The 12,894-nt window shown below is 40.9% G+C and overlaps 1 long non-coding RNA gene across 1 annotated transcript; it reads left to right on the forward strand.

Moving 5' to 3' along the window:
- Positions 1-8,070: 8,070 nt before the first annotated feature.
- Positions 8,071-8,600, forward strand: LOC136474130 (uncharacterized). The gene is made up of 3 exons (XR_010762848.1): positions 8,071-8,139; positions 8,222-8,320; positions 8,409-8,600. It is a non-coding gene; the product is annotated as an uncharacterized lncRNA (long non-coding RNA).
- The last annotated feature ends 4,294 nt before the right edge of the window (positions 8,601-12,894 follow it).

A 12,894-nucleotide genomic window follows, 5' to 3' on the forward strand; every position in this document is an offset into this window, starting at 1 on the left:
TATTGACCAGACAGTGGTACTAGAGCCTCTCTGGTTTCCACCTCATTGTTGAAGCTCATCTTGTTCATGCACCAAGGATGGTCCGACAGCAAAAAACGACGATGTCCCATGTAGCAGTGCTTTTTTCCAAATCTCAACCGCAAATAATCTGTATCCTTGTGGCAGTATGGACATGCAAATTTACCTTTTATGCTCCAACCAGAAAGCATCACATATGCAGGAAAGTCATTAATTGTCCAAAGCAGAATAGCATGTAGTTTAAAATTCTTCTTTACCTTGTCATCCCATGTATCAATTCCCTTTTCCCAAAGATCCTTCAGCTCATCAATGATTGGCCTCAAAAGACATCAATATTCATTCCAGGAGATTTTGGACCAGGAATCAACATCGACATAATCCAATAAGGCTGTTTCTCAAACAACCAAGGAGGTAAATTGTAAGGGATGAGTATAACAGGCCATGTGGTGTATGTAACATTTTGCATGCCAAAGGGGTTGAAGCCATCAGAAGCAAGACCTAGCCTAATATTATGAGCTTCCTTTGCAAACCAACCATACTTGTTATCCACATGCTTCCATGCTTTCGAGTCAGCAGGGTGACGCATTTTGCCATCATCGACCAATTCTTCCTTATGCCATCGCATTTGTGATGATGTGCTCTCTGTCATATATAATCTTCGTAGTCGAGGAGTAAGAGGAAAGTACCATAGAATTTTACATGGGACACGTTTCTTGTTTGTTGTATCAGCATCACCATCTGTAGCATCCTTGTGAGCACTGTCGTCGATCATTTTCCACCTAGACTCGCCACATTTGGGACATGTATCTAGATTTGAGTTTTCCTTCCAAAATAACACACAATCCTTCTCACAGGCGTGTATCTTTACATAGTCCAAGCCTAGATCTTGAACCACCCTTTGCACTTTCTCCATTGTGTTCGAGACACAGTGGCCTTTAGGAAAAAACCTTATGAATAGATTAAGTACCCCCTCCAATGCTCTGTTACTAACACCGTACAAGCACTTAACCTAAAAAAGTTCCACAATAAAAGAGACCTTAGTAGCATCCTCACAACCTAGATATAATTTCTTTTTTGCCTCCTGTAATAATTTGAAGAATATCTTCGCATGTTCATTCGCTTGTTCATTGTCATCAGTATCTCTGATCTCTCCATGTATAGCACCTCTGATTAAGGATCTAACCAAATTAGTGACACCAGAGTCGTCATCACTCGGTGCGCCTTCTTCATTGTCTACTCCAACTTCATGTGGTGCGGATTCGTTGTCTACTTCTACATCAGCTGGTGGTGGTGCATCTTCATTGTGCAATCCCACATCTGAACCTTCCCCTTCCCTGATAAAGCTTTCATCAAACCCTCTATGAAGCAAATGAAGATGAACCAGAGGCCGCGGTCTGTATGCCATGCATACACATCTAGGACATGGACACGCAGTAGTTCCACCTCTTGATGTGCCACCAAATGTGATGTCCAGAAAATTTTGGAGATTCTCCTGCCACTCAATTGAAGAACGAGGCAAGCGCATCCAACTCCTATCATCACCTGACATTATTCTGCAATGACGAGATGCACCAACCGCGATGGACGGGCGGTGGAGTAGTCGAATGGGCGGAGGAGTCGGACGAGCACTGGATCGACGGCGATGCTTGGCACCAAACGTCGTGAGAGGAGGCGGCGTCGATGATGCAAGGGTTTCAACCGAACTAGAACAGGAGAACTCTGTGTCACAGATAAAAAATTGCGTCCATGTGCTACGTTGCTTGTAGGGCCCATGTTGCTCTCATGGATGGCCCCTCTGGCATAGGCACGCTATGTACGAGAAGTTGTGATCCAAAGCCTAATTTTTTGGGTAAATTTTAGTTGGCAACAGGCGTTAAAAAAAAGATCACCTGCCTAGCATCTCACAACCTCTATGAAGGATGGAGCGTCACCCATGCCACTCCTCACCTCCGCCATTGTTAATCTTTCATAATTTAACTCAACGACCAAGGGTTTGTAACGCAAGAGCTAACGCAGACGTGATAAAAACCTGCACCAACACACACATTTGTAGGTTACCTAGGAGCTAACACTTGCATGACACGACGAAATCTCGCCCACTTCCACAAATCCAAAGCAACATCATAGCGCGGCCGGTGCCTTGGGAACTACCGAAGAACAAGCGGAGGAGACGAGGAGACAGGGAGATGTATGTGTACATGCATTCGTAGGCATACATGCACATGCATTCAAAGGGGTAGATGGTGGACATGATAGAACAGTCTAAATTCCCCGCTGCCAGTGCCTTGGGAACTACTGAAGAACAAGCGGAGGAGACGAGGAGACGGGGAGATGTATGTGTAACCACATTGACATATAGGCATACATGTACATGCATTCAAAGGGGTAGATGATGGACATGACAGATCAGCCTTAATTATGAAGATAGCTTTCGCATGCCATATTATGAAGGACAATGAGTTTGATGTTATATTTTAGGAGCCCACTGAGTTGCCTCCTCCTCGCTCATGTGATCACTCTATTCCAATTATTGAAGGTGCCAACCAGTCTTCATAAGGCCGTATCGCTATGCTCCAATATTGAAAACTGAGATTGAGCGATTGAGCGTCAAGTGACAGACATGCTGCAACACAGTATTATCTAGAAGTGCAACAGTCCTGTTGGCCCCTCGATCTCCGGCACATAGCATATCATCCAATATGTAAGCAAATAAAACGAGGTCATGCAATGCAAGTATCAACCCAAGGTGACGATGATCAAACAAAGGATTCGACGACACAGTTTTTTCAGCACCAGTAAATTATTACATCGACCTAAGACATAGATTAATCATGTTTTTTCAACCCTACTGCCAGTGCTCCTCTTCATGCTTCTTCCGCTCAGCCCTACGCCAGCGTCGTTCCGTGTCCATCACGAGATGCCACTCCGTCTCCTCCTCCTAGCAGCGGCGCTCCTCCTCCTCATGATGGCGATCCTCCTCCTAGTGGCGCGCTCCTCCTCCTCCTAGCGGCGGCGCTCCTCCTCCTTCTAGCAGCGGCGCTCCTCCTCCTTGGAGATCTCAACGATGCGCTTCAAGATGTAGTCGTCGGTCTCCTTTTGCGTGATGGCACGGAGGCGCCGGTCCTCCTCCACCTTTCGAGCCATCTCCAATGAGTTTAAGATGACCTCCTCCACTGGAAGAGGCTTCGGTTCCTCCTTTGATGTAGTCTCACGGTCCGGATCGTCCTCGAGGTTCGATTCGAACGATGGCATCAGCAGAGGAGTCGGGGGGCAACATGAGGACGATGGGTTCAGCATCACCCATGTTGTCTTCAAGTGGTGAGGCATTGTGGTGGCGGGTCAAGGGCCGGGGCGAGGTGTGCGTGGGAAGGGTGCTTCGCTTTCTTGATGCGCGGTGGTGCAATGGCGGCCGACTGTGCATGGGGGCCAGGCTTATATAGGCATGATGGTGGGTGGAACTGACGGTGCAATAACTCGCACCCCTCGGAAGACGGAGCACGCCTGCATTGGGAACCGGCGCGAGTAGCCGATGGAGTCCTAGGTAAACACGGTGTCTCTTCATGGGGAACTGAAGGGCCACGACCAGTCCAAGGATCGGGTAAAACAACATCTCTTCATGGAACTGCGCGACCAGCGTGGTCGGGGAGTTGAAGGGCCTATGCGCAAAGCAGGGACATATGATCACTCAAAGGAATAAATTCCTTCAAACTTACCAAAATTAGGTGATAGCTCAATGGTTTGTTCGCTGCTCTGGAACTTGTAGGCTTCGGTTCGATTTAGGGATGCAACACACTTTTTTGCATTTTCTTTCAATTTATATTCCTTCATTTTTAATTTACAAGTTTTTTAGTCCTAATTTTTTGCCAATTTAGGTTTATACAATTCCAATATATATTTTCTTAAGTCCTAACACAATGTGCATGAGGGAGTGGATGCTATCACAAATACAAAGGTAAGTGTATATCACTAACTTGGTTTATCACAAATACAAATACAAAGATAAGTGTATCTTGGTGTCATGAACCCAAACCTAGGTAAAGATGTCACACTACACAAAGATGGTTTGTGCGATAAATCCTGTCCTTAAGGACATCAATTACCAATTTGCACTGAAACATTGTCTTAGCTCCCACATGAAATCACCTCAAGGCAAAGAAGGTGACATTAACATGATACACCTATATGATATGCCATATATATGATACACCTAACACATTTTTTTTGCATTTTCTTTCAATTTATATTCCTTCATTTTTAATTTACAAGTTTTATAGTACTAATTTTTTTGCCAATTTAGGTTTATACAATTCCAATATATATTTTCTTAAGTCCTAACACAATGTGCATGAGGAAGTGGATGCTATCACAAATACAAAGGTAAGTGTGTATCACTAACTTGGTTTATCACAAGTACAAATACAAAGATAAGTGTATCTTGGTGTCACGAACCCAAACCTAGGTAAAGATGTCACGCTGCAAAAAGATGGTTTGTGCGATAAATCCTATCCTTGAGGACATCGATTACCAATTTGCACTGAAACATTGTCTTAGCTCCCACATGAAATCACCTCAAGGCAAAGAAGGTGACATTGAACATGATACACCTATGATATGCCATATATATGATACACCTATATGATACACATTTGATCAAACAAGATTCCAACTTGCCTATTCATAAGCCCCTGGTACCTTGGACACATTAGAAAAGGTCTATTCATTAATATTGTAGAGTACATAAATAGTAAAGCAAATGACAAAATGTTAATACAAGGGGTTGAGTAACACAATGCAAATAAAACCACGTGAAAGGAAAAAGTTTTCCGAGAAATTGGAAAAAAGATTCACCTGATTTGGACAACAAATGCAAAGTCTAAACACGTTTAATATTTTTATAATGAATCAAAATAAAAAAAGATGAACACCATGAACCCGGCGCCGATAAGTGGGTCTCTCATGTCAGTGGCACACCCTTTTCCCACTTATTTTTTTTGTTTTTTTTGCTGAAAATTGGCTTGGCGCCCGCATGCAGCCATTTATCGCCTAATACCCCGCCCATTATGTGAACAAAGTGAATCTTAACCTCCCCACTTCCTCATTATCCTCCCCATCTCCTCCAATTCTTTCCTTTCCCTCCTCCAACTCGGTTCCGATCTACACCCGCCGCCGCCACTTGTCTTTGTTGTCGCGTCGTCATTGGAGGGGCGCCGGTGCAGGACATGCCGCACCCGGAGGCCACCGCAATGTGCCTCCCCACCGCTGATGCTCAAACCTCAAGGACTCCCGGACTTCCTCTTCATCAGAGTTACGGTAACCCTAAAGCCATTGATCTATTCACTTTTCACTTACGAAAGAGTAATGCATGTACCTGTGTGTCTATGTAGTTTACTTGTTCAATGTAGCTGGACTACAGATTGCATCAATGGAGACTCAATCGACATCATCTGCATTCAACACACCAACACCTACTTCACTGTCCAGACCTAGGGTGACGATGTTGCTTTTTCAAACACCTTCGTCTAGGACGGCGACACCTCCTGCCGATGAAGATGGAGGTGATGGCAGCCAATCATAAGAAAACCTCCAGCATTCCACTCAGGACGATGACAGGTAACAGCACAATGTCTATCTTAGAATTTGACAAAATACTTCAATAATAGTGAGATCCTTCAATAAACGGTAGTGAGATGCTTCAATAATATGAAGGACACATTATTGTTTGCCATTCTCAAGTTGTTCCTTCTTTAAATATTGTTTAGGGTGTGCTTATGTTTCTCATTACATTCTGTGACAGCTCAGAACAAACATGGACTGTTTCTTTCACTTGCAAGGGGGCACTGGGGGGACAACAATTTGCTCAGTATACAATAGCCAGGGATGACCTCACGTTTGGTAACTTAATAACAATGAAATCAAATTTGGGGTATGGTACCAGGGACTACTTGTACTACAAGAGGAGAAGTGGTAACTCTGTAGCAACACTAAACGAGATCAAATATGATGTCGATGCAAATGCAATTATATCAAGTAATGCAGAGGAGAGGGAGGTCAGATTAGTATTGTCAAGGGATCAAATAACAGAGTGAACTATGGACATAACACCCATTAAATTGCCAAGAACTGTGGCATCAAATAGTGAACATTCCATAGATGAGTCACTTGATGATTACAAGGTGTGTCTTAAAAATATGCATAGACAAGGCCAAGGCATGGGTAAGTTATGTTGCTGCCCTATTATGAATTGCTATATTATATTATATTGCAATGGCCAGATCACTAATAGCAGCATGGCTTTCATAGATTTTGAAGATATATATAGGGATGACACAGTCAAGACTTACAAAGAATGGTTAAGGGTGCAAGGACAACTAGATCAAATTAGTAATATATACCTTCTTTTCCCAAAATGTCAACCAACTTATTATTAGTCCTTCGCAATACATTTATAGTTTACACTTATGACCTATTGTCTACAGGTGCATATGACAACCATACAAATCAGATAGTTTTACTAAATTCAAGTCAAGATAGCAATCCAACACCACCTCTGAACCAGCCATCACATGCTCGGCGTGAGAAAACACATGGAGATAGTAAGTGATGCTTATTGTGATTTTATTTTGATGTTTAGTTCAGTTTTCCCTATGTAAATGATTTTGTTTAATCTCTTGCAATGTATATTGTTTCGATGGACAAGGCTCCCAAAAGAGGAAGGCATGAGGTACTATGAAAGGATTGGCAGCCAGCCACAAGAGATCCAAGCAGGGCAGTCAGAAGCTTAAAGTCCAATTCTCTACACATGGAGGAGCTATAGGTGAGAACGCACGCACATTTACTGATGAAATAGTAGTGTACACAAGGAAAAAAGCACCACTCATTGGGGTAAGAACATGGAAGGATATCAACTAAGATGTCAAATATTCAATAGTATCTGATATGATGGTAAGTTTTTGATTTGTTTTTTCTAGCATACACAGTTTTGTTACCAAATTAGTTAAGAAGTGACCTAGAATTTATGTTTTATATGTTGAACATCATAAGTGGGACATTGAGAATAACAAAGAAAACATGAAAAAATATGGACTATCACTAATGAGCGTTACAAAGGATGGTGAGCAACATTAAGTGCTACGTACAGGGCATACACCACCTATGAGGAGAGAATGAGACATAAGCCAGAAGAGTTGGACATTGTTGAATGGCACTATCTGGTTTTGTATTTTGGCAAGACACGTTTTCAGGTTTGATGACCTTTACTATATTCTTGCCATTTGCACTTGATGAAATAAAGGCTATGTTTCGGTACATTGTAATATTTTTTTATAATCAATTTCTTGTGTAGAGGGTTAGTTGCAAGAATTCTTGGAATCGGCAGAATGTAAAGGTACACCATCGGGCAGGATCAAAGACTTTTTCTTAGTGTGGCTTTGAGAAGGTAATAGCTTCAGAAGCACATGACCATGCTTCCTTACCTTTTGACATATCGCTAATTTGATACATTCTTGCCTAATTAGAGGGACCCAATAACTGGTGATGAGCCAAATGATTTGGAGCTTTTCATGATCACTCACAGTAAGAATGGGCAATGGACAAGCCAAGAATCTAGGGATGTCTATGTGAGTATATAATAGTTTGTACAAACCTTATTAACTGATGCAAAGTGACCGCCTACAAAATCATTTTCAATTAACTACTTCAACTATCGTCCTTTGTTAGGATAATGCATGCAGCAAAATTTCGGAGAGGGAAACAGATGGAGAAGCACTCATCATCTCAGACGTGGAGCAAAATAAGATTTTCCAGTCAGCCTACCAGGAAACAAGAAACTGCAAATCAACCAAGATCTATGCTAATGGATACTTGACAAAATACCCAACCAAAAGGCAACTACTGTCTAAGGATTACTAGTACCAAGTGTGTTAGGAATCGGCACTAGCCGAAGCATTTTCAAAGCTACAAGAGAGATTAGTATCTCAAGAGGCTAAAAGGGAAGCCAAAAGGGAAGAACATAGGCGTTAGATGGAACAAATGATGAAGGCAAGGGAGGCCGATAGAGAAGCTCTTAGGCAAGAGTTTATGGCAATGATGCAAGCAACACATGTACAAGCATCAATACAACAGGTAATAGTCGGCTACAAACCATGCATCATTTTTGTAGTTTCAAACTCCACTCATGATTTTTCTGACCAAAATTGAAATGCAGGCTAACAAAGATGGGGGACAAAATGCAGAGGTTGCTGCTACAACAAACATGGATGAAGAAAATGTAAATACAGAAAGTGAAGAAATATCACATCAGCATGTAGTTTGAGAACTGAAGAGTGTTTAATGTTGTCATGTGATAGTCCTTAGTATGAGGCATAATTTTCCCTCCATCTATTGATTTGCAGGAAAACCAAGATAGCATCCCACCACAAACACAACTCAAAGCTACAACAGCGGCATGTACAAGTAATGGTCGCACAACTAGAAATAGTGCTACGAATAAGACTCAAACTAGCCAAAACAAAGGAGGGGATACAACAGTTAGTTTTACTACTACTAAAGCACTGAGGGATGCTGCGGCTAAGAAATGAGCATTATCCAAAAGGAATCAACAAGCTGGCAAAGCACAGGTAATTTTTGACTCCACTACCTGTGAATATTTTTGATTTAGATTCAGTTGCCTAGTTCCTGTTACTGTAAAGTGAAATGATACTTAGCTAAATACTAAGTTTCTATTTGCTGAATATACCAATGTTAATGATTGTTTCAGGAGCAAGATAGAGTTTGAGTGGAGCGCACAACTGATGATGGACGGTCAATGTCAAGCCAACCTTTGCTACAGTGCTACACATAGCTTATTACATTTTGAATTGTTCAAAGTAGCTACTGTGCGTCAGATACCTTATGTGTTTCAGTTGTTGTGCGTGTGTTATCAACTAAGTTAGACATTGGATGTGGTTTCATTAATGAGTTGTACGAACAAAGCATATTTTGGTTTAATGGATGTCTAAATGCTTCTTTCATCATATATTGTTCGGCATGCAATTATTGTTTGAAGCAAACAGAGCGTTGCAATATGGACTATCGACAAAATAATTTGGCGTTGCAATATATGATATAGCAACAAACAAACGGTGTTGCAAAAAACATCGTACCAACGAAATAGTGGGCGTTGCAATAGAGTCTCCAAACTGTAGCAACACAATAGTTAGCGTGGCAATAGAGGGTCCAACAATAGCAACCAGTATTGATCGTTGCAATAGAGAGGCAACCTCTAGCAACCAAACATTTACCGTGGCAATAGACGGAGGCACCTATAGCAACCACAATGTTTAGTGTTGCAATAGAGAGGCTACCTCTAGCAACCAAATATTTACTGTGGCAATAGACAGTTCCACCTATAGCAACCAGTATTGATCGTTGCAATAGAGCGGCTACCTCTAGCAACCAAATATTTATTGTGGCAATAGACGGTTCCACCTATAGCAACCACCGAGATAGCAGGGCAATAGAGGGTCCATCTATTGCAATGCTATTGATGCGTGGCAATAAGGTCTATTGCAACACCCAATATCGTTGCTAGTGCACCTATTGCCATGCTTTGGGTACGTGGCAATAGGTATTTCTGGCAACATCGGGTGTGTTGCAATAGTAACTATTGCAACATCCACCATGGTTGCCTATACTATGGGTTGCAACACTATATGGCGTTGCAACAACACTCCTTGGTGTAGCAATAGGGCAAAACCTATTGCAACACCAAAATGAGTTGTTGGGCAAACCTTTTGCCACAGTTACTATGGCAACGCCTGCCAACAAAAAAAAAAGTGTTGCAATTTTGCCTATCGCAACTATTTTTGGTATATTGCAACGCTTTTAGGCCGTTGCATCAGGGGTAAAACCTTGTAGTGTTGGCTACAAGTTTGGTTGCGTTTTCTGACCCTCGAACAACCCAAACTTGCTCTTTTCTTCTCCTTTTATTCTCCAACTTCATCCAAAACAACTCCAACAACTTCTCCTTTGCAAATATGCCAACACCACCGAGTGTTCACCATCTTGTGCATGTGTGTTAGCTTTTTACAAACATTTCCCAAAAGATGAGTCACTCAATTCACCATGCCACTCGATCCTAGTAATGATGAAAAGTTAGATCACTCGAGGCCATCTATCCTAAACCTGGTCATAAACTTCTCTACACACATATGACTGGTGAAATGAAATGCCCTATAGGTTATACCTTTACCTTGCGCATTCCATTCCATCTCCTCCAATGTTGATGCAACACATGCACCAACCTTGATCAACAAATGATATGATCCACTTCATATCATCACGTGACCTTGTTGGCTCATCGATCTTGACCTCATTTGCTTTTCACCGTTGCCTTCGTCCATCGGCGCCAAGTCTTACTCAAGCTTCACTGCCATGCGGTCCATCACTCCAAAGACTCCAACTTGCCCTTCATGCTTGCAACTGCCAAGTCTTGTTTTGATCTTCTCCTCCTTAGTCACATGACTCAATGTCATGTCTCATATGCAATGAGCTCCTTCATCACATGTGTGAGCTTTGCAACATATCCAAGCCATTTCACCTCTATGGCATGAGATTCTCACATAAGTGTACCTGTGGACTAATCACCTATGTATCTCACATTTAAACACATTAGTCCACCTAGGTTGTCACTCAATTAAAAAAACCAAACAAGGACCTTTCAATCTCTCCCTTTTTGGTAATTGATGATAACTCTACAAAGATATGGAAATTAAGCTCAAATAGATTTGAGTTGCTTGCCCAAGCAATTTTACATTGTGTAAATGATTTTGGACAAGTACCACAAACCCGAATTCATAGTATTAGCTTCCCCTATATATGTGCTAGAGTGTTTGGTTTGAAGCTTGCACATATGCATAGATTGGAATTTTGGGAGAGTAATTACTACCAAATGATACTAAGTGTAAAGAATTAACCTTTGAAGTGTGATACCAATTGAAGTTGCACCTTTAAGTTCATCCTCAGCACCATAGTTAGATAGATACCACCTAGAAACAAAAGTACTAGATACCCTATGAGATCAACATTAGAAGCAAGGTACTAGTAATACTTTGAAAACAAACCAAGTGTCTAGCTATAATCCTATGCATGCTAGTTTTTATTTCATCAATTAAATTCTACAACTAGCATATACCACACAAGCATGCATATCAAATTTAGAACTTATGCAATGCAAGCAAGCACATGAATATGCACATATCAAATGCAACCAATCAAGTTCATGAGCTTACTCCCCTACTTGTGTGCTCCCTCTTTATCCATGTCCAACTTCTACTTTTCCCCATGATGCATTTACATATCTTTGTTCCAACTTCTCCCCCTTTGTCATCAATTTTCATAAAAGGTGTGCTTCTTATTGATACAAAGGATTGCATTAGGGTAGATGGCTGATACTTGAATCTTGCATTTTTATGGACACTTCTAAATATTGGAATGACACCACTAGTAGTACCTCATATAGGATCTTTGACCTTGATACCAATTGGTGGGACACCTCCCCCTATGTCATAGCTTGGGTCATCCACTTGATAATCTTGAGCTCCTGTATGTGAGGGAACTTTTCTCTCTTGATGATCACTTAAAGTTGAGGATCACTTATGGAACCACCATTTGATGTGCTAGATACCACTTATATGAATATTATTTGTAACAAAGTGATAACTAGATATACCACGTGTAAGAACAATCATGGAACCACTAGTAGGATTTATCAATTATAACCATTTCTTGAACATTTGTCATCTTCATGAGCTTCTATGTTTGACTTGAACTATATTGATTTGTCTAAGCTTCCAAGCCCAGTTTGAACTCTCTCTAAGCTTCTTCACACATTAAGCGGTTATCTTATCAAGGTTATACTTGTCACTTGTTGGCAATCCAAATTAAATCAAGTACTTGGGGTTCACTAGCTCATGAACAAACTCATACACTACTACTAGATTCAACTAATCATTCAAGCAATAGTGATAGGCTATGAATTTAAAGTTTTTCATTTGCCAGGCATGATCCTAATAGGCATGTACTATATGCACTAACCGCATACTAGTAAGCGATGAAAAATAATCATGTACATTACAATGATACCTTATCTTGGAGTAGATGATAGTCATTAGTTTCCAATAAGTTTCTCTAATAGCAATGTGAAGTCCAATTTATAACTTGGTGAAGACCAATATCAATATTTGAAATCCATTCTTCACTCATATGTAATGAGAACCACTTATGATCAAGTGCACTAACTTTTGTTATGGTTGGCTTGCTTCTTTATTTCTTCATTGCTTGCATGAGAGCGCTCAATGTGAGAAACTACTTAAATTCCAATGATTAGCTCTCTTTTGGGTGTTGCTTGCTTTCTTGATCAATCCTTTTGATTGCTTCAACTAAGCATCTCAAATGTCCCTTAGATTACCACTTTCATGTTAGCCTTCTAAGTACCACACTTGGTTTACCTACAAAAGACGGCAAGCCCCTACACATAGGGAGAAGTAATCTCTCTTCAAAGAATCATTCTTAACACTCACTTGAAAAGACTTTGATTGATTGATCGAAGTGATGGACTTAACTTGATGAATAACTTTGAATCCTTCTTCTTTAAGTCTGTTTCTTTCTACTTGTTTAAGTCATTTTCTTTCTATCAAATGATTTTCCAATTGTCACTAGAATTTAAACCTCATCTTCATCTTGAGTTTGATCTTGATCTTTCCATTTTAGTACTAAATGTGTGCCAAGTACACTCCATGATCAAATAGCCTTGTACTCTTTGCTTGTCATCCTTCTAGATCAATCCAAAACCAAACTTAGGTACCTCAACCATTTATAATCATGTTTCCAACTTGAGGA

Source organism: Miscanthus floridulus, chromosome 8, assembly GCF_019320115.1.
Source record: "Miscanthus floridulus cultivar M001 chromosome 8, ASM1932011v1, whole genome shotgun sequence".
In the NCBI taxonomy this organism is placed as follows: Eukaryota; Viridiplantae; Streptophyta; class Magnoliopsida; order Poales; family Poaceae; genus Miscanthus; species Miscanthus floridulus.